Source organism: Nomascus leucogenys, chromosome 3 (assembly GCF_006542625.1).
Source record: "Nomascus leucogenys isolate Asia chromosome 3, Asia_NLE_v1, whole genome shotgun sequence".
Classification (NCBI taxonomy): domain Eukaryota; kingdom Metazoa; phylum Chordata; class Mammalia; order Primates; family Hylobatidae; genus Nomascus; species Nomascus leucogenys.
In genome coordinates, this window is record NC_044383.1 from 137,637,901 (window position 1) to 137,661,735 (window position 23,835).

A 23,835-nucleotide genomic window follows, 5' to 3' on the forward strand; every position below is an offset into this window, starting at 1 on the left:
AGGCAGGCGGATCACTTGAGGTCAGGAGTGCGAGACCATCCTGGCCAACATGGTGAAACCCTGTCTCTACTAAAAATACAAAAATTAGCCAGGTGTGGTGGCACACGCCTGTAATCCCAGCTACTTGGGAGGCTAAGGCAGGAGAATCTCTTGAACCCGGGAGGCAGATGTTGCACTCAACCGAGATTGTGCCACTGCACTCCAGCCTGGGCAACAAAGCGAGACTCCGTATTAGAAAAAGTAAAGTAGATGCCTGAGTCTCTCCCCAGAAATCGGAACATCTGTGGGTGTGGGTTCGGCATGGGTATTTGTAAAGTCTCCTTAGCTGCAAAGCCAAGTTGGGAACCACTGATAACCAACAGAAAAATGCTTCTGAAGTGTCTCCAGGGAAGGAGTCCTAGCCTAGGATCTGACACCTGTCTGGGCTCAATACACACCACTGTTTTGTTTTGTTTTTTGTTTTTTTGAGATGGAGTCTTACTCCATCGCCCAGGCTGGAGTGCAGTGGCGCAATCTCAGCTCACTGCAACCTCCACCTCCCGGGTTCAAGCGATTCCCCTGCCTCAGCCTCCAGAGCAGCCAGGACCACAGGCACATGTCACCTCTCTCAGCTAATTTTTATATTTTTAGTAGAGACAGGGTTTTGCCATGTTGGCCAGGCTGGTCTTGAACTCCTGACCTCAAGTGATCCACCTGCTTCGACCTCCCAAAGTGCTGGGAGGTCGTGAGCCACCACGCCCGGCCAGATGGCCACCTTCTCACTGTGTCCTCATGTAGCAGAAAGAGATCGAAAAGCTCTGTTTCTTTTATAAGAGCACTAATCCCATCACAAGGCCCTGACCTCACAACTTAATCACCTTCCAAAGGCCTCACTTCCTATTGCCATCATACTGGGGGCTTGGATTTCAGCATATGGATTTTGGGGGGACACAAATCTTTCAGCCCATAATAGTTATAGTTGGCCTCCTCCCTTGTTCCACTAGAATATAAGATTCACGAGGTCAGGGATCTTTATTTTGTTTACAGCTATGTTCCTAACACCTAGAACAATGCCTGGCGCATTGTAGGTGCTCAGGACATAATTACTGGATGAAAAAAAATGAACGGGTCTCCTTAACCCCTGAAATCCTGTTCGAGTCGCTGGATTTGCCTTGCTCCACTGGGATCAAGTTCTGGCTTGGTGTCCTTGTCTCCCAAGGGTAGACGTCCCGTCTCTGGGAGGACTTGAGGCTCTCCTGGCCTGCTGCTTGGCCTCCTTACCTGTTCTGCCCACTCAGAGCCCTGCCAGCTGCCTGGGATGGCTGCCGGGCACGTCCTTGTTCCTGCTCAGTCAGCCAGCTGGGGCCTTGGTTTGGACCCTTCACTCATTCTTCTGTGAACCCACCTCTCACTTTCCCCTTCAAGAAGCACTCCCTGGTCCCCAGCTCGTCTTCTGAAATCTTGACGTGTTGGTCAAGCCCAATCTTGTTTGCACATCCCTGTGAATGATTCTTAATTATATTTCTGGCTGGCTCTGCGCAGTAGACCATAGAAATAACGATTGTTTCTGGGGTTGCGGTGGAGTGTGAGAAGGTGGGGAAAATGCCTCAGGACGATTAGACCCAGGAGACTCTGAGATGACTGATGAAACCTACGGCAAGAGCCTTCCACGCTCCTGATGGCGGGAGGGGACAGCGGTGCTGAGGGGTGGGGGAGGCTCAGGGGGAGCTGTTGAGGGTCCCGTGCTCCTCAATTCTCTAGCTTCTCAGGCGCCTAGATCTTGTCATTTAGAAGCCTCTGGAAGCACAGGGACTGTGGAAACTGGAAGCTGTTCTTGCACATTTCGCAACACTTTTCTCCAGGAAAAAGAAAAAATAAAAAAAAGGCTCATTCTCTTCGTCCCCAATGTTACATAATCAAACATTTCCCGTGCTGGTTGAAATGAATATCCTCTTTGCCTGAATAAATAACGCACAGATTCTTCGGGACAGGCTGCTTCCTCCAGGCCGCCGCTTCCAAGGGATCCGGTCGCTTTGTGGGTTTAGTGGTGACCCACAGCTGGACGCGGGGCCAGGACTTCCTTCTTGGGGTGGGGGAGGCGGTGCCTTCTGCCAAAATGTCTTTTAAACATCTCAACAAGTAGCAAACAAGGCCCCACCTGCGTCAGTTGTAGTGATTCCGGAAGACCTGCTCACCACGAGGTGCTGGGGTCGTTTGCAGCTGGCAATCTCCGGTGGCTGCAGTTTAAATAAATCTCCTAAGTGCAGAATCACCACACAGGGCGCGGAGAAACTGAAAAGTTAAAACATCTGGAGTTACAAACACTCACAGGCGTATCAGCTGTCTGCGTCCCCATAGGAAAACTGTTTATCGGATGCTTTAGTATTCAACCCTTTATTTCCTAGCACAGGTTTTTGATTTTCACATGGAGTGTTTGATTATTTTCCCATGCCCAAGTCACTGTTTTCATAGCCTGTTGTTTAATCTGTGTGCACCTTTGTCTTCACTCTATTTCCTTTGCTTTCCTATATGAGAAAAATAAATGGCACCATTGAATTGCACGGTAGAGGCTGATGCTATTCCAGGTGCTCAGGTTGGCTTTCCCATCTTTGGTTTCCTCCTGTAGGAAGTTTTTTTGGTATAAAGGTAAGGACAGAATTGGATCTCCCTGGAGGGAGTTTCATGTGTTTCTTATTCTGAGCTGCCAGGAGCTGGTTCACAGCACAACTTGATAATTGCTGAGTAGACCTAAAGTTTTGAAAATCAAGATCTCTTTGGAGTTTTACAAGTAAAATTTCAAAAATGAGAAATGACTATCCCAGTTTATTTTAGAAAAAAGGTGCAGCTTGTAAACTTTCATGAATTTGGTAAAAGGGGGCTAATTTGAAAAGGAAAACTAACAGGCAAATTTACAGATTGTGAAAAATACCAGAAGAGTATACATGGAAGGGTTCATTCCATTTGCAGTGGTAAACCCATTCCTTTGATTCTGAATCTTGTTTAGGCTTCCTTAAGAATTTGAAGACGTTTCCAGACTCTTCCTTCAGAGAAATGCACATGTGCTTATGTACCTAAATGTTTGGATACAATTTCAGGGGATTCCAAATCCCCTGGGGACCCCCCCATGTGGATGTTTGCGATGCAGAATGGAGTAAGAAAACCAGGAGAGGCTACAAAAATTTTATGAAATAGAAATATGAACATACAGTACCCAGCCAAAATTTAGTTGTGAGGAAAATGACGTTAAATGCATTCATTTTCTAAATGATGACAGAAAATTAGACTCATATTACTATCCGGTGAGGCATATTTTATGCTTATGGTGACCTAGTGATCCAAATGCCTGCTCTTGGTTCTTATCCTCTTATCTTCCTTATGTCAATACTGGACTGCTTAAATATGTACTGTCTCCGATGTCATTATCTAGTTTTGTTCTTTGTTTTCTATGTTTTATCTTTTACTTCTTGTTCCTATTTCAAATACTTTGACGGTATTGGGACTTGGGGATATGTCCTTTCCAGTACAGATTTTGGTATTGTAGAGGGGATCTTAACAAGCCCAGGTGGGTGTACTTGGGGACTGAGGCTACTCAGTAGCCCTATAAATGGTCAGAGTCTGCTGTTTCTGTTGCTTGGAGAGCAAGGTGAATGCAGGTCTCCTCGGATGTTGGGGATGATAGAGGGATGTGGATTGGAGAGGAACAGGACTTCCTGCCCCTTCAATTTAAATGGAGAGTCATTTGATCAAAAAAAAAAAAAAAAAAAAACACATATGTTCACCAGGCCCTGTGTGAATTACCACCTTGGATGTGGGTGGAGTAAGCCGTATTCCCAGGTAGCCTGCAATCAACTGCAATCCATTGGTGGTAGGAGGCATGGGAGATACAGAAGTAACTCAGGACTAGATTGAATTGGCCATTTATCTAAGAATGTTATCAAGTGTTCTGTAAATGCGTAAATTCTGATTAGTTATCAGGTTGTCATACATTTTTTTTTTTTTTTTTTTTTTTTTTTGAGATAGAGTCTCACTCTGTCGCCCAGGCTAGAGTGCAGAGGCGCTATCTCAGTTCACTGCAATCTCCACCTCCCAAGTTCCAGCAATTCTCTCACCCCAGCCTCCTAAGTAGCTGGGATTACAAGCATGCGCCACCATGTCCAGCATTTTTTTTTTTTTTTTTGTAGTTTTAGTAGAGATGGGGTTTCACCATGTGGCCAGGCTGGTCTCGAACTCCTGACCTCAACTCATCAGCCCACCCCTGCCTCACAAAGTGCTGGGATTACAGGCATGAGCCACCACACCTGGCTGGGCGTCATACAATTCATCTGTCTCCCTTCCTAGACACAAGCTCCTCAGGGTCATATCTGTTCTTCCTTGCTGGCACAGAGGAGATGCTTCAGTAGTGCTTGTTGCTAGAGGAGAAAGGTACAAATGGCATGTGGAGAGATTCAGAGGAGGGTAGAATAGGATGATGTTGGGCCATCAGGAAGGTCTCCATGGAGAATGTGTTCTTTGAGAGGAACACTGAGGAAGTGGTGGGATCACACCTGACCTAGATAGAGAAGGGGCTGAAATCCAAGCATAGGATGCTGGGAGCAGGGAAAGAGAGGTTGACTGAAGTCGAAGGCTGGAGAGGTTGGCTGGAGATGGGTGATCAGGGATATGGTGAGTGGTTTGTGCTTAATTTAATCTTGCAGTAACACGATGAGGGTGATTAATCGGGAACATAATCTGGTGAAGGTATATTGGATGGATTCGAAATGGTAGAGGCTGTAGGCAACCATTGCAAAAGTCCAGCTGAGAGCTGAAGAGGATCTGACTTGTGATAGGGAGTTGGAAAAAGAAGGGATGGAGGCTGGAGGTATTTTGGAGATACAGCCTGAAGTTCTTATAATCCGAACTTCCCCAGAATATCTCAGCCCAAGAGTAAAAATAGGATGAAAACAACAATAACACAATAATATTTTATCTCTGCTTTCTATCAACTGTTTGCAACCTGCAATTCTTTCCGATTCTTCCTTCCTGCGGGGCCAGGTGAATAGGCAGGTGCTGAATATCACTGCTGGGCTCACAGAAGCCCCCAGCGCTGGGGGGCCAAGGCTGCGGCTGCTGGGGCCAATCAAAGGCATGCATAGGCAGGACCCTCTTCCACTAAGCTACATTGCAAACGGGAAGCCTCAAGGCAGGCGCTTTCCACTGCTAATTGGTACCTGGTACAGGAATCAAGGCTTCACTTTGTTTGTTCTCAGTGGTTTACAGAGATTTTTCTTCTGTAAAGTCACTGCTCTTTTCGCTAAAATTCCGGTGTTTGTGCAAGTTGGGAAGTTAAACTTAGCAACAGAGTCTCTGCTGTATTTAAATATCATTTTTGTCTGACACTGGCCTCTTGTCCTTAGAGGAAATATGTGAATTTCTCCTTTCTGCTCAGAAGTACACCTTAGTAGTTGACGAATGTAAACTACCCGAAGGGCCAGCCTTCTCTGGATCCTACTTGAGACCTTGCTTCCCACTGAGAAGTGTGTGCATTTGTGTATCTGGTGACCGAGCTGGCTGGGAGAGTGGGGAGAAGAAAGACTGAGAGGCAGGTGGGGAGTAAGAAGGGTCAGAAAGCTATTTTGGTTCAGCAGTATCAATAATGTTTTTGTTTTAAATCATTGTCTTCTTCAATGTTGCTTCCTTTGTCACTTCTGTAAATATGATAGCCCATTTATTCTTCTAATAGAAAATTTTTCATAATTATTTCCTCACATGAGATGTTTATGGCTTTGTGTATATGTGTGTACATAAAGAGGAGGCACATAGTTTATGAAAGCAGACTTTAAAAGCCTTTCTACAGATGAAATGTAAGGTTCAATTGCATTTTTTCTTTTGGAGATGGGTCTTACTCTGTCACTCAGGCAAAAGTGCAGCAGCACGAACGTGGCTCACTGCAGCCTCAAACAGTTCTTCCACCACAGCCTCCAGGTAGCTGGGACCACAGACATGTGCCATCACACCCAGCTAATTAAAACAAATTTTTTTTTTTTTTTAATAGAGACGGGGTCTTTCTACATTGCTCAGGCTAGTCTTGAACTTCTAGGCTCAAATTTCTTGATTTTTCCCAAAAGTATTTTTTGCTTGACATTGTCATTTGAAGAAAGATAGTTTTAAAAAAATTTGAAGAAAGAGACTATTTTTATCCCTATAAGCTTGAACTAGGGCTTTCACATTGAGTAAAAGACAGTATATGGTGTCATTGAGGATGGGTCATATTATGGCTCTGTTGTCAAACACTCTAGATCTGGACACTGAAAAGTGGGCTACTGATGGATTTTGTGCCTCTGCTATAAAAACCAGCACCTGGGGCTGGACGCAGTGGCCCACGCCTGTAATCCCAGCACTTTGGGAGGCTGAGGCAGGCGGATCACGAGGTCAGCAGATCAAGACCATCCTGGCTAACATGGTGAAACCCCATCTCTACTAAAAATACAAAAAGAAATTAGCCGGGTGTGGTGGCAGGCACCTGTAGCCCCAGCTACTCAGGAGGCTGAGGCAGGAGAATGGCGTGAACCCGGGAGGCGGAGCTTGCAGTGAGCCGAGATGGTGCCACTGCACTCCAGCCTGGGTGACAGAGCGAGACTCCATCTCAAAACCAACCAACCAACCAACCAACCAGCCAGCACGTAGGCCCCGGATGAGTGTTTAGGTAGCTTAACACTCTTAGGTTACACTATTCTGATGGGAAAGACCACCAGAGGTGCCCTTGGATACCTGGTAATAAGGGCTATAGAAGAAATTATGGAAATTCTACAACCCTGTCAGTGACCCATGCAGATCTAGCCAGACCCTGCCATGTGCTCATGGGTTCAGAGCCCCGTATGTGTCATCTCAGCTCATTGGTTTTCTCTGTTCCTGCATAACTTCACTTGCTAGGAGCCTTTCCTTACTCTGGCCTCCATGCCACCCTGAGACATGCCCTTGTCCTTTGTGGCTCATGACCTCAGTGCAGGTTTCCAAATTCATACCCTCAGAGCAGTGCAGGTTTCCAAATTCGTACCCTCAGAGCTTGAATGATTGGTCCAGTTCATCTTTTTCACATTTGGTCATGTCCTAGGTCACTGGCCAGTCTATAGTTTGGCTGTTCTTTGGTTGGGTGTCTCACCATGGTCCAGTTAGCTGTGATCTGAAGTGGGCGTAGGGTGGGGAGGTTGTGTGAACTTGAGTTGGTTGTTCAAGTAACAGGAGCTGAGAGCATGGCAATTTTCCTTAGAACAATAGTGAGTGAGTGGTCAGGTACTGATTGATATCTCCAGGTAGGCAGAGTTTCAATTTTGGTTGCTCTTCATGAGGAAAGCCAGAAGCCCAGAGCTGTTTTGCTAGAGTGATAGAACTGAGATAGTGTTTTGAGCAGTGCCCAGTGGGACCATCTTTGCTGAGAAGAACGAATAAAGAATTTTGGCAATTAACTACGTAACTGAGTCCCAGACTCTGCTATCATCTGGGGTGGAAGATAAAAACACACAGTCCAAATAAAAAACCTGATTTTTTATTTTAGCCTGAATCACCCAGATCACAGCAGGATTTTGCTTGAACAACCCAGACAGATTGCATCCATTTTCTGCTTTACTTTGCTTGTGGAAGCCAGGCTGTTAGTGGTTTCTTCTGGAATGGGAGAATGTATCAAAAAAAGATTGGAACCTGAAAAATTTCTAGAATTTCATTGTTCTGTGCTTCTTAATAAACAATGTGACACTATCAAGGAATGTATGTTGACCCTCTTTTTTTTAAAAAAATAAAGATGTAGTGATAACATGATTTTGATGAAATGTCAGGCTTTATTTTTCATTTGAAAAATGTGTGTGAGGGAATCAGGCGTAATGGCATGATACTTCTCTTTGAATTATACTTACGAGATTAAATTTGTCCTGTGTTTCAATTACACTGTATTATACTGCTTCATTTAAATTGTTGTTTTCTTCTTTTTTAATTGTTCAACCTAATTGTCCAATAGTGATGAATGCAATTTAATTAGACACTTTTCCTTAAAGGATATATATATATTTTACCTATAAGAAAGCATAGAATAGTTTAAAAAAATGTATTGGTCCAAGCACACATTTTTATTTTTAGTGATTTCATTAGAATGATAAACTTCAAAATGATTCATAACAACCTTTCTGGATTGATTTGATGGAACTGTTTTTACCCATTCACTGATAAACCTGTCAACAGTTTCCTCTCATGACACATACAAAGCACGTGTGTTCCCATAGTGCGTCCTTGTGTGTAATTCCTTGTGCTGGTTCAGATTCTGAAACGGAGCGTTAAAAGCATGGGGGCTTGAGTTGGTCCATGTGAGTTTGAACCCTGGCCCCAGCTGGTATAGGTACTTAATCTCAGTATCCCGTGGTTTCCTCAACTGCAAAATGGGTTTTTAGTAGTACCTACCTCACTGGGTTGCTACAAAGATGCTTAAACTAGATACTTAAACTAGTACATCTAGTACAGCCAGCCCTCCATATCTGTGGGTTCCACATCTGAGGATTCAATCAACCTCTGGTTGGATAAAAAATATCAAGGAAAATAGCTGCATACTAGGGGGAAAAAAAAAAGAAAAGAATATCCAGGAAAAAAAATTGTGCCTGTACTGAACATGACTTTGCCCTTTTCATTCTCTACACAATATAGTATAACACATATTTACTTCACATTTACATTCTTTCAGGTATTATAGGTAATCTATGGATTATTTAAAGTATACAGGAGGATGTGCATAGGATATATGTAAATACTACGTGATTTTATATCAGGGATTCGTTCTGGAACCAATACTCCAACCTTAATACCAAGGGATGACTATATATGCTCAGAAGACATTTGCTGTTATTTTTATTCTCTTGCACTCAAGAAAGCACATATTGGAATGCAAATGAATAGCAATAATAGTTTTTTAAAGGATAATTAATCTAATTTATAATTTACATACAATTTACATTGTACATTTGTATTTTCTAATGAAAAGGAAATAATCTATAACCTTCAGTTCAGAATTCATTAGCTGTCCTATTTTGAGAACTGTTGCTCTATGTAATTTTCACCTCTGTATTGATGTGTAAAACTGGTTTTAACAGGTAGCTAAATGCTGTTTGAAAAGCATACTTCACCTATTCTGGCAAATAAAATAATTGAAAGATTTAATTAATTTAGAAAAAAAATTTCACTTTCAAAACACTTAAACTGTTCAGAGCATGTTATTCAATAATCTACCTTTCACCAGAAATCATAATAAAAACAATAAAAATGCTTATAGAACCCCCACAATGCATTAGTATACATGATTATTCCTTGTGTGAGTGAATCTTGTTGAGATTTTATGTTCAGTCACTTGAAATTAAATACTTTACATATTAACTAAAATGTGTCCTGCTCTATGTATTCTGGAGAAGTTCCTCTCAGACAAATTTACATATTTAAATTATTTTATGGGCTAACTGACAAGTACAGAGAAGATTGAAGACAGTTAAGATCATTTATTTCAAAATGTTTTAAAGTATTGATTATTTATTTTGGTTTTCTTTCTTTCCCATGCCGGTTTTGAGATGCACCTCTCACTTGGCAGGTGTTCCTCTGTACTGGGTACTGGGACAGAGAGAAATACAGTAGCAAGAGAGAGATCCTGCCTCCGCCCCATTCTACCATTCTCACTGCCAGAAAGCCAGCCTTTTTCAAGGCTTGTAGAGAAGAAAAAGCGAAAATATTTTAAAAAACTCATTTAAAGTACCTAGTGCATAAACCACACTAGACATGATGAGATATTAAAAGGTCAATATTTTTTAAAATTTTTAATATGATTTTACAGCCCCTTTGCTACTTTAAAATGTTTGTCTTAGTGTTAAACAAACAATCAATAACCTCATAAACTTAAAAATTGCTGCAGGAAATACCGGACAGTTTATGGAAGGATCATATGACAGAAGGAAGGGCTGAAGAGTGTGAGAAGCTAGACCTCTGCAGGTTACTGAAGTCAAGAACCTCATTAATCAGTAACAAGAAGTGCAGAGCGGGCTTTTGAGTCCATGCCTGAGTAAGAAAGTCCCAAAAAACACTCACAGAAGATATTTCCTTGCCCCTGCTTTTAGTTTAGCTGTAGCTAACTTTGGATTAACAAAATTTATGTGCTGAATGATGTTTTATTTTTTTTTCCAACTCCACATGCCTGTCTAGACTTCAAGCTTTATTATGAATAAAGAGAAAATCGGCTGGATCATATAAAAAATATTTCAGGCAGATTAACACATGATTTACCTCTTCTTGAACATCCATCTTAATGGAGGTGCTAAGAAAGTTAGATTCGGGCCTGGCTTGGCAAAAGCAAGGCCACCCCCTCCTCTATTTTTTCAATGAGATTTTCCAATCCTAGTCAAATGGTGGTGCTAGTTCTTTATTTTTGAGTTACTGCATTTCCTAATTTCATGGTCATAACAGCCTCCTGTCTACCGACTCAGAACGGATTTTACCAAAACTGAAAATGCAGGCTCCATGCTCAGAAGCTCTTTAACAGGCTCGAAAGGTCCATGCTCCTTTCTCCTGCCCATTCTATAGCATAAGAAGACAGTCTCTGAGTGATAATCTTCTCTTCAAGTAGGTACTCCTATTTCTTCTCAATTTGTTTTTTCCTTTTTGATATAATGTGCTACTGTTTACAAGCATATTGTAACTTCAGAGCTTACCTCTCATCTTTAAAAAATGTTCATTTTTTCGTCTTTCTGCTCCAAAGATATTTTGCAAAGTTACTGGCAAGTATTCCTGGGATGATAAAATGTGAAATCTAAACTTGGTACAGTGGAAAATTCACTTCTAGAATAATATTTAGCTGAGGCAGAGGGCAATCCGACTACCCTTTTCTTAGTACAGCACACACAGGCTGCCTGTCTGTTCCAGATAACATAAATTTATTGGATCTAGCACTAGCTAGGAGACACTGTATTGTTGAACTGTGTTAGAATTTTATAAGTTCTTAATTGGACAAATCTCAGAGTAGCATGAACACACTACCTGTTTTCTTAATCTTTGGAGCCCTAACTTATGTGAGTTTGAACTAAGCGATGTGAATAAGCCATTATTTGTTTCCTAAAGGCAGTCAAGTTTTCTGAAAAGCTACACATTTAGCAGCACAAGAACGAGCCCCTCTGTCTTGAAATTGGCCTCTGATTTTAAGCAAGCTCTTTTGAGTCCTAGTGTCCCATTTTCTCAGTTCCTTTTTGCCTCACGATGGCACATACATAATGACTCCACCACATATAGCAGTGGGCTACTCGGGTAATGATGTGGCAGTCACAAGACAGGGCAGAATACTTTCATTTTGGTTAGAGGAATGCCACATGTCTTAGGAAATGCTCGTTGAACTGTAAGTTTCATACTTTGTCAAGAAGATAACCAGTATTCTCTCAAACAAGTCCGTAGGAGCCAACATGATTAAAAGATTTTAAAGCAATTTACTCGATAGAAAGGTTGGGCTTAATGAGGACTTGTGATCATGGCAATGGTTCCTGCTTAAAGGTGCCAGATTTTTAATGCTTTTATGTGCCAGATCTAATAGGCTTACAGAGCAACTCCATGTATATGAGGTTGCTGGGAAACTCATCTGGTTTTGAATGTGGTATATACATATTTTAATGTTGAGAGTGAACTTAGGAAGACCAGGTAGAAGTATTTGAACTGAATTCTGAAATGTACAGAGAACTTAAATTGGATGAGAATGTTTGAGAACCATGGATGGTTCAGGGTCCATTTGTATACCGTAAAATCCCTTCCTATTTCTCAAAAGCAAATGTTTTCTTTGATTTCGTTAATATCCTGTGATGACTGCCCACTAGGCCTTGGAATGCATGCAGATAATGCTGTAGCAGTTGGATAAAATACTCTAGAATGTCAGATTTTCAAGGAAATTAGAAATAAAAACAATGTAGGTAAAAGATACGGCATGTAGGAAAAAAGCAAAATGTTCCTTAAGAATACAAGGGTCGTATTTACAAGTAGAAGATTTTTCTTGGACACTTGGAGATACTTGTTTCGTTTTATTGCTCGTGACAGTCAAGGAAAGGAATAAAGCTCTTGCGTCTTAAACTTGTAGCAAGAACAAAGTCCAACTATCTTTCGTTTCTGATAACTCTGTGTCTTTTTGTTCAATATTGGGTTTAGAGCTAGCTACCATCTACCCTCTCTTCAAACACTCACTCTAAACCTCCACACAGTATAAGTATTTACATCAGGCATCTGCTAAACATTTTCACATGGTTATCTGCAGGTCTTCTCTGAGTCTATCTGCATTCATTTATCCTAGTTGGTCAGAACAATCCCTTGGGCTGAGGGCCTGGTGGTTGAGTTTAGTTTGCTTTAAATAGGGAACAGCTGTGCTCCATAACGGCAGATTGGCTATTTGGAAAAAAGGGCAAGGAAGAGAGTGACCCAGCTCTGGGTAGACCATCCACACTGTAAAAAAAACTCACAGCATAGTCTTCATCTATGGCAGTGGAGATATGGTCCTGTCCATCCACCTCTATCAGGAGAGGGTCTCCCTTGTTAATCTCTGAGAAAGAGGCGCCATCTGTGAAACCTCCTGGGTATTGTCTAATGAAGTGCTATTTTCAAAGGCATGCACTGTACAGGTAAGAGTGATGATGGTGTGCCTGTCTTCTGGGCAACATCTCATTAGACTTCCTCGGAATCATTCCCACTGGACACAACAGCAAAAACGTACACATCATTGAGTTTTATGGTTCTATCTAAGGTGTATAACATTTTTCTCTCTGAAAGTCTATGATTCTTTCAGAGAATGAAGGGGCTTACCCTATCCTTCTGCCCCTAAGAATATTCTGCTGGAAAGCTGATACCTCTGCTCAGGTTTTCCGCAGCAGATCACTCTTCAGTAAGAATTCTGATATTAAGTAGTTTAATTCAGATCCATGGAAAATGACTGAGTACCAGCCATGGCTCCCATCACTCTCTAGCTGTGCAATTAGAGGCAGATTATTTCACCTCCTGCCTTGAATTTCTCATCTGCAAAGTGGGAGTACTAAGAGTAGCTACCAGATATAACTATATGGAATAAATGACATTAAGCCACTCATTAAACTCCTTGCAGTCTCCAAGCATTAGAAACTCAGTATGAGGAAGTTACTTCTATTCTTTTTTTTTTTTAAGAGTAACTGGCATTTATTGTGTACTTATCTCAATCTTTTAACATTTTAAATTAGTTTTAATTATTTTTATGACAGCTTTATTGAAATATAATTCACATACCATAAAATTCACCCCTTTAATATGTATAATTCAGTGTTTTTAGTGTACTCACAGAGTTGGGCAACCATCACCACTATTTAATTCCAGAACATTTTCATCACATATCTATCAACAGTCACTCCCTATTTCTCCTGTCTTCCTGTACTTGACAATCACCAGTCTACTTTCTGTCTTTATGGATTTGCCTATTTGAAACATTTCATGTAAATGGAATCATTTATGTCTGTGTCTGATTTATTTTACTTAGCATGTTTTCAAGGTTCATCCATGTCGTAGCATGTATTGGTACTTATAATATTCCATTCTACGGATATGCCATGTTTTGTATTCTAAGCCTAGCACAGTGCCTGGTACTCAATACATGTTGGTTGAATCAGTGAAATAATTCAAGGTCAGCACCAAAGCTGCTAGGAATTTATGAACATCTGATCATAACTGGAAACTTGATCTAAAAAACAAAGGGCAGTCAATCCAATCAACTGAGCATACCATCTGTTGAAATGGTGCTGCTTCTGTAATGAGTATAAAGTGTTGGAAGAGAAAGTCCAGGAAGCTCCATCATTCTTCCTTCCATCATTCCTCTCCTTTGTGACTATCTTTGTGATGAGAAGGGTAATAAAAAAATCTTGCTGAGATGAGCGTGTCAAAAACGTGTTACAAATGCTTCACATTCCCGTTCACATCAACAGAAGCATGTTGCTTCATGTCTTAGTCCATGAACACATAGAGCTGTATGCTGATCTTTTTTTTGAGATGGAGTCTCGCTCTTTCACCCAGGCTGGAGTGCAGTGGTGCGTTCTCAGCTCACTGCAACCTCTGCCTCCCAGGTTCAAGCAATTCTCCTGCCTCAGCCTCCAGAGTAGCTGGGATTACAGGCATGTGCCACCATGGCCAGCTAATTTTCATATTTTTAGTAGAGACGGGGTTTTACCATGTTGGCCAGGCTGGTCTCAAACTCCTGACCTCAAGTGATCCACTCACCTTGGCCTCCCAAAATGCTGGGATTACAGACGTCAGCCAGCATGCCCGGTTGTATGCTGATGTTCTAATTCAATGTGATACCAAAGACCTGAGATAGTCTCTCCCACTCTGGCCCCATGACATATGTCCATGAGGTGGTAATAATGACAACTATAGCAGCACCTAAGGTTGGGGGAGCTCTTACTTTGTGCAATGCTTTTTATAGTGTTATCACTTGCGATTCTCACAGCAACCTCAGGTGGTGAACAATGTTATGATTCCCGTTGTACAAATGAGGAAACCAAGGCTTTGCAAAACTAGGTAACATGCCCAATGTTACACAGCTTCAAAAGCGACAGCCCTAGGACTTGAAGATAAACTCATCTAATTCCAAAGCTCATGCTTTTAGCCATTACTTGAGACAGTATTAACTTTTGAAGTTTGTAATCGATATGAATTTGGCCTTGGGAAAGCAAGTTAAGCATCTGGGGCTGATGGGAGATAACATTACACCCTGTTTTAGCCTCAGTATCTTCATCTGTAAAATGGGAATAATTACATCTGAGTCACAGGAGTTTTGTGGCTCTTCATGAGGATTAAATAAAGTAATGCATGTAAGAGAGTTTTGTACAAAGTTCACTTTTATAAAATGCAAGTTGTGGCTGGGATTGGTGGTTCACGCCTGTAATCCCAGCACTTTGGGGGGCTGAGGTAGGTGGATCACCTGAGGTCAAGAGTTCATGACCAGCCTGGCCAACACGGTGAAACCCGTCTCTACTAAAAATACAAAAATTAGTCGGGCGTGGTGGCATGGGCCTGTAATCTCAGCTACTTGGGAGGCTGAGACAGGAGAATCGTTTGAACCCGCGAAGCGGAGGTTGCAGTGAGCAGAGATCGTGCCATTGCACTCCCACCTGGGCAACAAGAGTGAAACTGCATCTAAAAAAAGAAAAAAAAAAGTAAGTTGTTATATGCAGTGCATAAATTATTACTTAGTTCCATGTAAAATCTTCCCACCAAGTGAATGAGGGTTCACCTGGCTGTAGTGCTATGAGATAGATATGAGGGGCAGATTGGTTTATGCTTCTCAAAAACAGAAAGTGTGCCAGGGTGGAAGTGTGGGTGGGGAGTCTCCACCTCCCTGGCATGTGGCAAAGCTGGAATGTGAGTACGGCAGCAGGATGGATGGGGTTTTGGGGGGATGGTGGTAATCCTCTTCTGGGGGCACCCTTCCAGTATTCTGGGATGCTCTCTGATTTCTTTTGAGAAGACAAGTGGCTAGGAGCTTCCCTAGCCTTTCTGTTGTAAAACCCATCAAGATCCTTGTTGAATGCATACCTGGAGCTTGGTTTCCCTAAGCACAGACTTTAATAACTTCATCTGGCTTTAGTCTCCTATTTAAAACTGCCACCCACTCTCATTTTTTTGGGTTTTCCTGCTAAGAATGGATATAACATGGGCAGTCTTCCAGTTCTCCTTTCTTGCTGCCTTGAAGACAACACACAGGCCAATCACAAGGCAGAAGAGGCAGGCCCCAACAAGTTGACAATCCTAGAGAGCTTAGTGTGAGTACACTTGCTGAGGTTCCTGACTTTTGCTGGAATAGAAGAGTGCCACTGGCTTTTTGACATTTCTTTTCCCAACTGTTTCCTTGTCAAAATGACCAGCAGCTCAGCTCCCCTAAACATACCTCCTCCCCTAGATTGGTTCAGAGGAAGCCATCAAGGTCCTTTTGCAAACGGATGATCTGCATTTTTGAGATCCTTCTTTCCTCTGCTGTTCATAGAAATGGTCTCATTGGAATAATTCCTTTCGGAATGTTACTAAGGACACCAAGAAATCAACAAGAAAATTTGAGTGTATCTGACAGAAGAAATTTGGCTTTTGTACTCTAATAATTATTTATTAGAAGCAATAACTGGTCAGAATTTATTTGCTTAAAACCATGTAAAGAAAGGTGCTTAATAAAGATAACCACATCACATATAGTAATCTGTTTTATTATCTTTCACCTTAAAACTATGTGACAAATAAAGACACAAATTGCTCTTTCTTTCTAATAAGCAATTTTGGAAATTCCTTACTGGGAAATTCCAAATTTTAGAAAATCTACAAAATTTAAGATTTTGGAAATCCTACCTGCATCAAGTTTTCTGAAAGAATATTTAAGGATTAAGGTTACTTAGAATCTGATATATGAATAATTTAATTTAACTCATGTTGTTAAAATTCTTTTTCTAATTTTATTTAAGAAATGAGTAATACTGACAAGGGCCTTGCTGTGGTTTATTATGGCTTGTCCTAGAGCCTCTATTCCCAGCTAGATTAAAAGTGCCTCAGGGCTGGTCATGGTGGCTCATGTCTATAATCCCAACATTTTGGGAGGCTGAGGCCAGTGAATCACTTGAGACCAGGAGTTTGAGACCAGCCTGGCCAACATAGTGAAACCCTGTCTCTACTAAAAATACAAAAAATTAGCCGGACGTGGTGGTGCATGCCTGTAATCCCAGCTACTTGGGAGGCTGAGGCAGGAGATTCGCCTGAACCTGGGAGGCGGAGGTTGCAGTGAGCTGAGATAACACCACAGCACTCCAGCCTGGGTGACACAGAGAGACTCCATCTCAAATAAATAAATAAATAAATAAATAAATAAATAAATAGTGCCTCGGGTGCATAGATGGGGTTGTTCAGGTTTGTACCCTGTGCCTTGGGAAGTGCCTGGTACACACTGGTGTTTGGCACATAATTGTAGAGTGAGATTGAGCCTGACATGTTCCTTGATCCCTAGACAATCTCTATCAGGTATAATCAGTAAGGCACATAATATGATATGTGACTATTACAGAGTAGCACACTATAATATGTGCCTAAAGCCATAACATCAACTAATACAATTCAGCTGAGTAGAATGTGAAGCGTGCTTGCAGAGTGATGAGCACCATGGTGAGGAAGCATAAAGAGAAGGTATTTCTGGGTTGGTGCAGGACGGTTAGGGATAGCTTTGGGTAGGAAGCAACTCTTGACCATGACCTTAAAGGACAGGTAATGTTTACACGGGAAAATACAAGGAAAAGGAGGTGCATAGTGAAAGACATGGGGGAGAAGGTTTTGGGAAACCATCAGTCTGACAGAAACATAGTTAAGAAAAGTGCAGGGTGGAGGTAGAAGGTAATTTAGAAGTGGAGAGTCAGATGTCCTACTAAGAGCTTGGATTTTATCTTGTAGTCATTAAAGATGTTGGTGTAGGATTGGAATGAAATAAAGACTTAACCTTAGAAAAATACTGTGTGGATTGAAGTTTTCAGATGAAGAGTGGGTACATCAATTCGGAGGTGATGGAAATAGTTCAACAGAGGTGTCACACCATTTAAAAAAATCTTTTAGGACTTGTTTTTTGAAATCATGATTGTTTATGGTTGTAAAGATTTTGTTTCAGAAATGACTGGTGGAGAAAGAAGTGTATTGAGAGTCAAAAGATGGAACTGTGCCACTGATGTTCGCAGTGAGAAGCTGCAAGCTTGGTGCCCCGTCTTCCTAACCGTAAAATGGGCAGAACAACTACCAGACAGCCACCAAAACATTACACTAGTGATACAATGAAGACTAAGTGATATAACTTTGAAAGGCAGCATGCCTTATATGTGTAAAATGCTATTTACTTGGAATATTTTTATAGTAAAATTATTTTCTTTGGACAAGATATAGATGCAGAAGAAAATGATCATATTTCTACGAGATTAGGATTCAGACCATTAGAATTTTTTATATTTATTAAATAGGTACTTTATGTTGGGTACTGAATAAGTCTTTTATTTTTAACACCTCATTTCCCTCACAAAATGGATGGAATCTTTGGACTAGGGGAAATGTATGGTCCCTGCAGCTATAGTATTTTATGATTCTATAGCTTTTGCCTTTAGCAACCTTCTCTTAGAATAGTGATTTAAGGGCTGGGTGTGGTGGCTCACACCTGTAATCCCAGCACTTTGGGAGGCCGAGGCGGGCAGATCACCTGAGGTCAGGCGTTCGAGATCAGCCTGGCCAACATGGTAAAACTCTGTCTCTACTAAAAATAAAAAATTAGCCGGGTGTGGTGGCATGCGCCTGTAGTCCCAGCTACTAGGGAGGCTGAGGCAAGAGAACCACTTGAACCCGGGAGGTGGAGGTTGCAGTGAGCTGAGATTGTGCCACTACACTCCAGCCTGGGCGACAGAACATTTAATGCCGGTGGCTCACACTTGTAATCCTAGTACTTTGGGAGGCCAAGGTGGGTGAATTGATCTTGCTGAGGAGTTTGAGAGCAGTCTGGGCAACATGACGAAACCCCATCTCTATAAAAAATACAAAATTTAGCCAGGTGTGGTGGTGCACGCCTGTAGTCCCAGCTACTTGAGAGGCTGAGGTGAGAGGATGACTTGAGCCCAGGAGATCCAGGCTGCAGTGAGCTGACATAGTGCCACTGCACACTGCATTCCAGCCTGGGCAACAGAGCAAGACCTTGCCTAAAAAAAAAAAGGGACTTAAGATACTGACAGTATAAACACAATGAAACCCATGGGCATCTGTGCTAGGAATAAAAGGCACGTGTTTTCATGGCACTGATTTAGGATTCTGGTTGGAAAGGAAAACTGTGATCTCTCCTGCAGTTGCTAAAATGCTTTACAGTTACGGGAATGGAAAAGCTAAATTCTGTGATTTGTGGGTAGAGGGAAGGAGGATGAGTGTCCTTTCTGATTTCCTCCTTTTCCTTCTCTTCCGAGGGGAAATAAAAGGCTAGAGCAACAATTTAAAAAGAAAAGGCAAGGAGCTACTGGGGGTAGAGTTGGGAGGGAAAAAGGCCAAACCCACTAAACAATTTCACTTTAGTTACAGTAAATCTCAAATGACGATGCTACACTCCTGAGAATGTTCCATGGTGGAAATGCCTGGGCTTTGAATTTTGAGAAGGGAAGTACCAGGAGAAGGTGACATGATAACATTCAACAGGAAGAACACTGCTCTTGTCCGTTTGATGGTCCTATTCCTCCAGATCACTCAGTCTTCACAAATCCAGCACATAGCTCTTTCACATGTCATTTGTGAAGGGAAAGACTCATAGGAAAATGTTTTCTAGGAAAGGGAAAAAAGCAGAAAGCAAAGGTCTCCTGCTTACTGCAGCATTCGTGTTGCATAAGAGGTATTAATGTAGTGGAGTATTAATCACTTAGAACAGTTCACGTATTATTCCTATCTGGGCTCTGCAGGGTCCCTTCTTCACTTCTTTCTCGACATTTGGATTCTGTCCATTTTACTCCTCCCTCTGCACTTGGAATAGAAGTGAAATTTGTTGTGCCAATTCTCTGCTTGTTAGAAGCCATGGTAATGTTTAGTAGGGGAAAAGATTTGTACTGCTACATAGAAGGAGGTTTTGGGATTATTTAAGACTTTACTTTGTCGATGGGATTCCTAGAATCTACTATCACTGGGTACACTAGACTAGTTTGTAGATTTACAAAAGTGTGGATAACATGGGTTGCACTTGATTTCTTTATCCAGCTCTTTGGTTCTAAATTTATTGCCAATTTTATTTATCAAACCTATTCTCAGCGGAGTAGTATTTTCTGTGGTCACAAGGAAACATCTGTGAGCTTAAACCTTAGAGGCAGATAGCCAGTTAGAACATTTGGCATATGAAGCTTAGATAGCAGAAGAGAAAAATTAACCAAGGCAACCCTCAAAAATATTGAGAAGGCAACTAAGAAAAATTTCTTGTCACTGACAGACTGCAGTATTGAGTTCGTGTTAATGAAGAAATGTCAGAATACATAATGAATCAATAAAGAGTGTCATATTATGGCAAGTTTCAATGTTGGTGTCAATCTCGACTGCCAGGATTTATGGTAGATTATATAATGGAATCCTGAGTTCTGAGAGATCAAAGGAAAATGCTGGCTCTTTCTTCATCCATTCTCTTAGGTCAAGCCTATGCAGCAAGGAGCCAAGTTGAGAATTGAGCAATTATCTGAAGTGGGCAGTGGAGACGGCCAAACCAGATAATATATAACCAGAAAGTCACTGTGGAGGGAAAATGTGGACTGAAAATAGGATAAGGGGTGGAGGTAGAATGTCAAGCCATTTGGTCAGTGTCCACAGTCCAAATTTACTGAATAACAGCCAATTCCTTACTTCATGTGGTTATTTAGAGCGAGACTAAAGGACTAGAGTGAAAAAAAAAAAAGATTTCATTCCTAAGGTTGTTGCATGTTTGCACAAAATTTCTTCAAATCTCTGTTATTATCTGTTACATGTCTAATTCTGAGTACTTCCAGAGATTGCATTTCATTACTTTAGATTAGTGGGTTGAAGTGGTGGAGGAAGCCCATATAATCTGACTTACATGGAGAAAACAAGTCTTTTTTTATAGTTTAGTTGAGTGTTATATTTAATTAGCCTTTTTTCCCTGCCATAACGCATGCTTATGAATTTTCCACTTAAAATTCTGAGGCTCTGACCTTTATCATTTCCTCATGGAGCAATTTCTGTACCTCCTTAACTTTAGTAGAACACAGCAATGAAATATACAAGTCCCCTAGAATAGGATTTGTGTGAATTTTGGTTTTCTAAAAACACAACTACCAAAGTTTCAGGACCAGTGTGGTACTTTTTCTTCTATTTGATATGGAAACCATAAACTACTTACTTTGAGCAGATGTTTCCCAGTCCTAAAATACAGCTATCAGTCCACTGGCCCCTGTAAATCTGTCGGAGTGCACCTGCTAATTCTGAAGCCTCCCTAATACAATGTTAACCTTTCCTTTTTTTTTGAGAAAAAAAATTGTAAATTAGGTTCACTGTTGCTTGGAGTTAGGAAAAAATAAAAACACAGGCATACTAATATTTCAGATGGAAAAACAAAGTTAAGAATTTAACAAGTTTTTTTTCCCCCACTCTATCATGTCTTGCACATTTAAAGCTGTTATACAACATTTTAAAAACAAACCAAAAAAAACTCAGGGCCTTTTTCCAATAGCTTAGGCTGATGACCCACAGTAAAAAAGTGCCCCATGGGATATTCTTAAAGCACCCCAAGGGAGTCTATTGAAATAACTTATAATAAAGTAAAAATTCAGAAGAATTTTACATATAATTAAAAATTAAGAACATTGTTTTATAAGCAATAGGGAAAAGCTGTATTAAGTTGCATTGCTCAATTTCTCACTTGCTCTGTGCAGTGACCACATTTTCAACCATGTAACAATGTCTGAATCTTCGTGGTAAAATCATACCTACCACAGCCACAACAGGTTTTGTTCTGCTGCTGCACATGTGATTTGAGATACTGTGGGTTGGGAGTTTTTTTTTTTTTTAATTTCTAATGGCAAAATGGATCTATAGAAATGGAAGTCATCTGTAATCCCAGCACTTTGAGAGGCTGAGGTGGGTGGATCACTGGAGGTCAGGAGTTCGAGACCAGCCCAGCCAACATGGTGAAACCCATCTCTACTAAAAAGATAAAAAATTAGCTGGCGGGCATGGTGGTGTGCGCCTGTAGTCCCAGCTACTTGGGAGGCTGGGGCAGAAGAATTGCTTGAACCCAGGAGGTGGAGGTTGCAGTGAGCCGAGACCACACCATTGCACTCCAGTCTGGGTGGCAAGAGCAAAACTACGTCTCAAAAACAAAAAAAAAAAAAAAGAAGAAATGGAAGTCATCCCGTGGGTCTGAGTTGGTGTAGTGGATTATGGCCTGTATGTGAATGAAGAAATGCTTGCCAATGGCATCAGTGGTAATTAGCTTAAGCCCTACTCAGCTTTGTAAAATAATGTAATCAAGGAATTTGATCTGAACAGGTAAGCCAAACATTGATTCTTCAGTGCCTATTGATAAGTGAGACTACTTTTCTTTTTAACAGCCTTATTTCACTTAAGTGGGGAATCAAACTAGCTTTAATTAAGGAAATCTGGAGAAATCACCCACCTCTCCCTTTCCTTCTTTGTTAAAAAAACAAAAGGAAGAAGAAAACTCGGAAGAAGTAAGCACAAAGATCTCTTCACATTCTCCGGGACTGCAGTACCAAATATCAGCACAGCACTTCTTGAAAAAGGATGTAAATTTTAATCTGAACTCTGAACCATCACTGAGGTATGTGTGAACATACTAGTTTCCTCTTTCTCTCTCCTGACTTTGTCCATGAATTCATAAGATCTAATTTGGTCATCAGTTTGGTGAACGATTTTTCATTTAATTTCTTTCATTATCAAGTGTGTATTGTCAGCGGCTTAGCAGTACACCTACTATCTGATGGGCACTCTACATGTGTTGCTTAGGTTGAAATTAAGGAAACAATCTATGCACTACCACCATTTAAAAAAATCCCCAAGTCTATACTGTGTGGGTGAGGTTTCTTTGCCTAGTATCAGAGAGGTTAACCAATTTATTTACATACTCAATAGTCCACTCTAAGTATGGAAAACCCAAGCGTTTTTTTTTTTTTTTCTTAAGAGCTTTTATTTCATTCTTTTTTCCCTCAGCGCTTTACCACAGTTTCCAGCAAGTGAAAACCTTTCTTGATTTGAATTTCACAACCTCCTTCTCCTCTTGCCAGTTGTGTGGTGCTAATAGGAAGCAAAATGTGAGTGTGCATTTAATTTAACCCTAAAATAGGAGAACATCTTCAGAATATAGACTTTACATATTCAGTGACCTACCTAAAAATAGAGACGTAATTCTAACCTTCTCAATCATTAAGAAACTTTTCTATTGAATTTAATTATTCAAAACAACAGGTAGCAGTTTCACAAGGGGAAAGACAAGCCATGCCACTTGTATTTGTGGTCACCAAGTAATTACATTTTTTTATTTAAAATTAAGATAAAATAACTTACTGTCAAGTCCATTTCTCATTTCCTCCATAGAACATTTTAAAACTAGTTCACAAACCTCTTGAAAAGTCATGCCTCTATTACAATGAAAGTGCAAATTGTCACCATTGCCTAGAAGCCAACTTGAGAGGCTGTGTATCTATGTAGCATTTTGCAAATCCAGTAGCAGGCACGTGATATAAAAGATTAAATGCACCCCTGATTTGTGAATACTATCCTAGCCTTCAAAATGTTCAAAAGCACAGGAAGTCTGGACTTTTAAAAATATAACCTGCCCAAATTGCAAGGGAGGGGTTGGGTGTAGGACTTAGGTCTGTCTGCCAATCAGCCTGAGATGCCAGTGGACTAAACCTGACTTCACTAAAAACCAGACTGGCAAATATTACTCAGCGTGGTAATTTCCTAATTGTAGAACTGGCCTGTTCAGTGAAGTATTTCAGGAAAATTTTTAGCTGGACCTTTTCTACCCTACTGCATAGGAAATGAAGGTTTCTAGGCAAAGACTTTACTTAGTGACTAACCAAAAATGGTAAATAAAGTCACCAGTTCCAGGCTTAGCTACTGTCCTCAAAAGTGCTGCAGGACTGGTTAGGCCAGTCTTCTGAGGCTGGAGGTGCATGTGGAACCCCCAGAGTCTTGTCTGCAAGGGCATGGCTGACTGCAGGCTGTTTAGAAGCACCCCGCCCCATGAAACTCCTCTGGCTTAGGAATTTTAAACAGTTCTAGTTCTAATCTCTCTGCTCAGAGTCTGAGCAGCTG

The 23,835-nt window shown here is 41.1% G+C and overlaps 1 protein-coding gene across 1 annotated transcript in view; it reads left to right on the plus strand.

Moving 5' to 3' along the window:
• Positions 1-10,427: 10,427 nt before the first annotated feature.
• Positions 10,428-23,835, plus strand: part of ESR1 (estrogen receptor 1) — a 445,612-nt gene continuing 432,204 nt past the window's right edge. The window contains exons 1-2 of the mRNA XM_003255892.3: positions 10,428-10,596; positions 22,206-22,336. The gene's annotated coding sequence lies outside the window, so the exon portion shown is untranslated. The remainder of the gene's footprint in view (positions 10,597-22,205; positions 22,337-23,835) is intronic.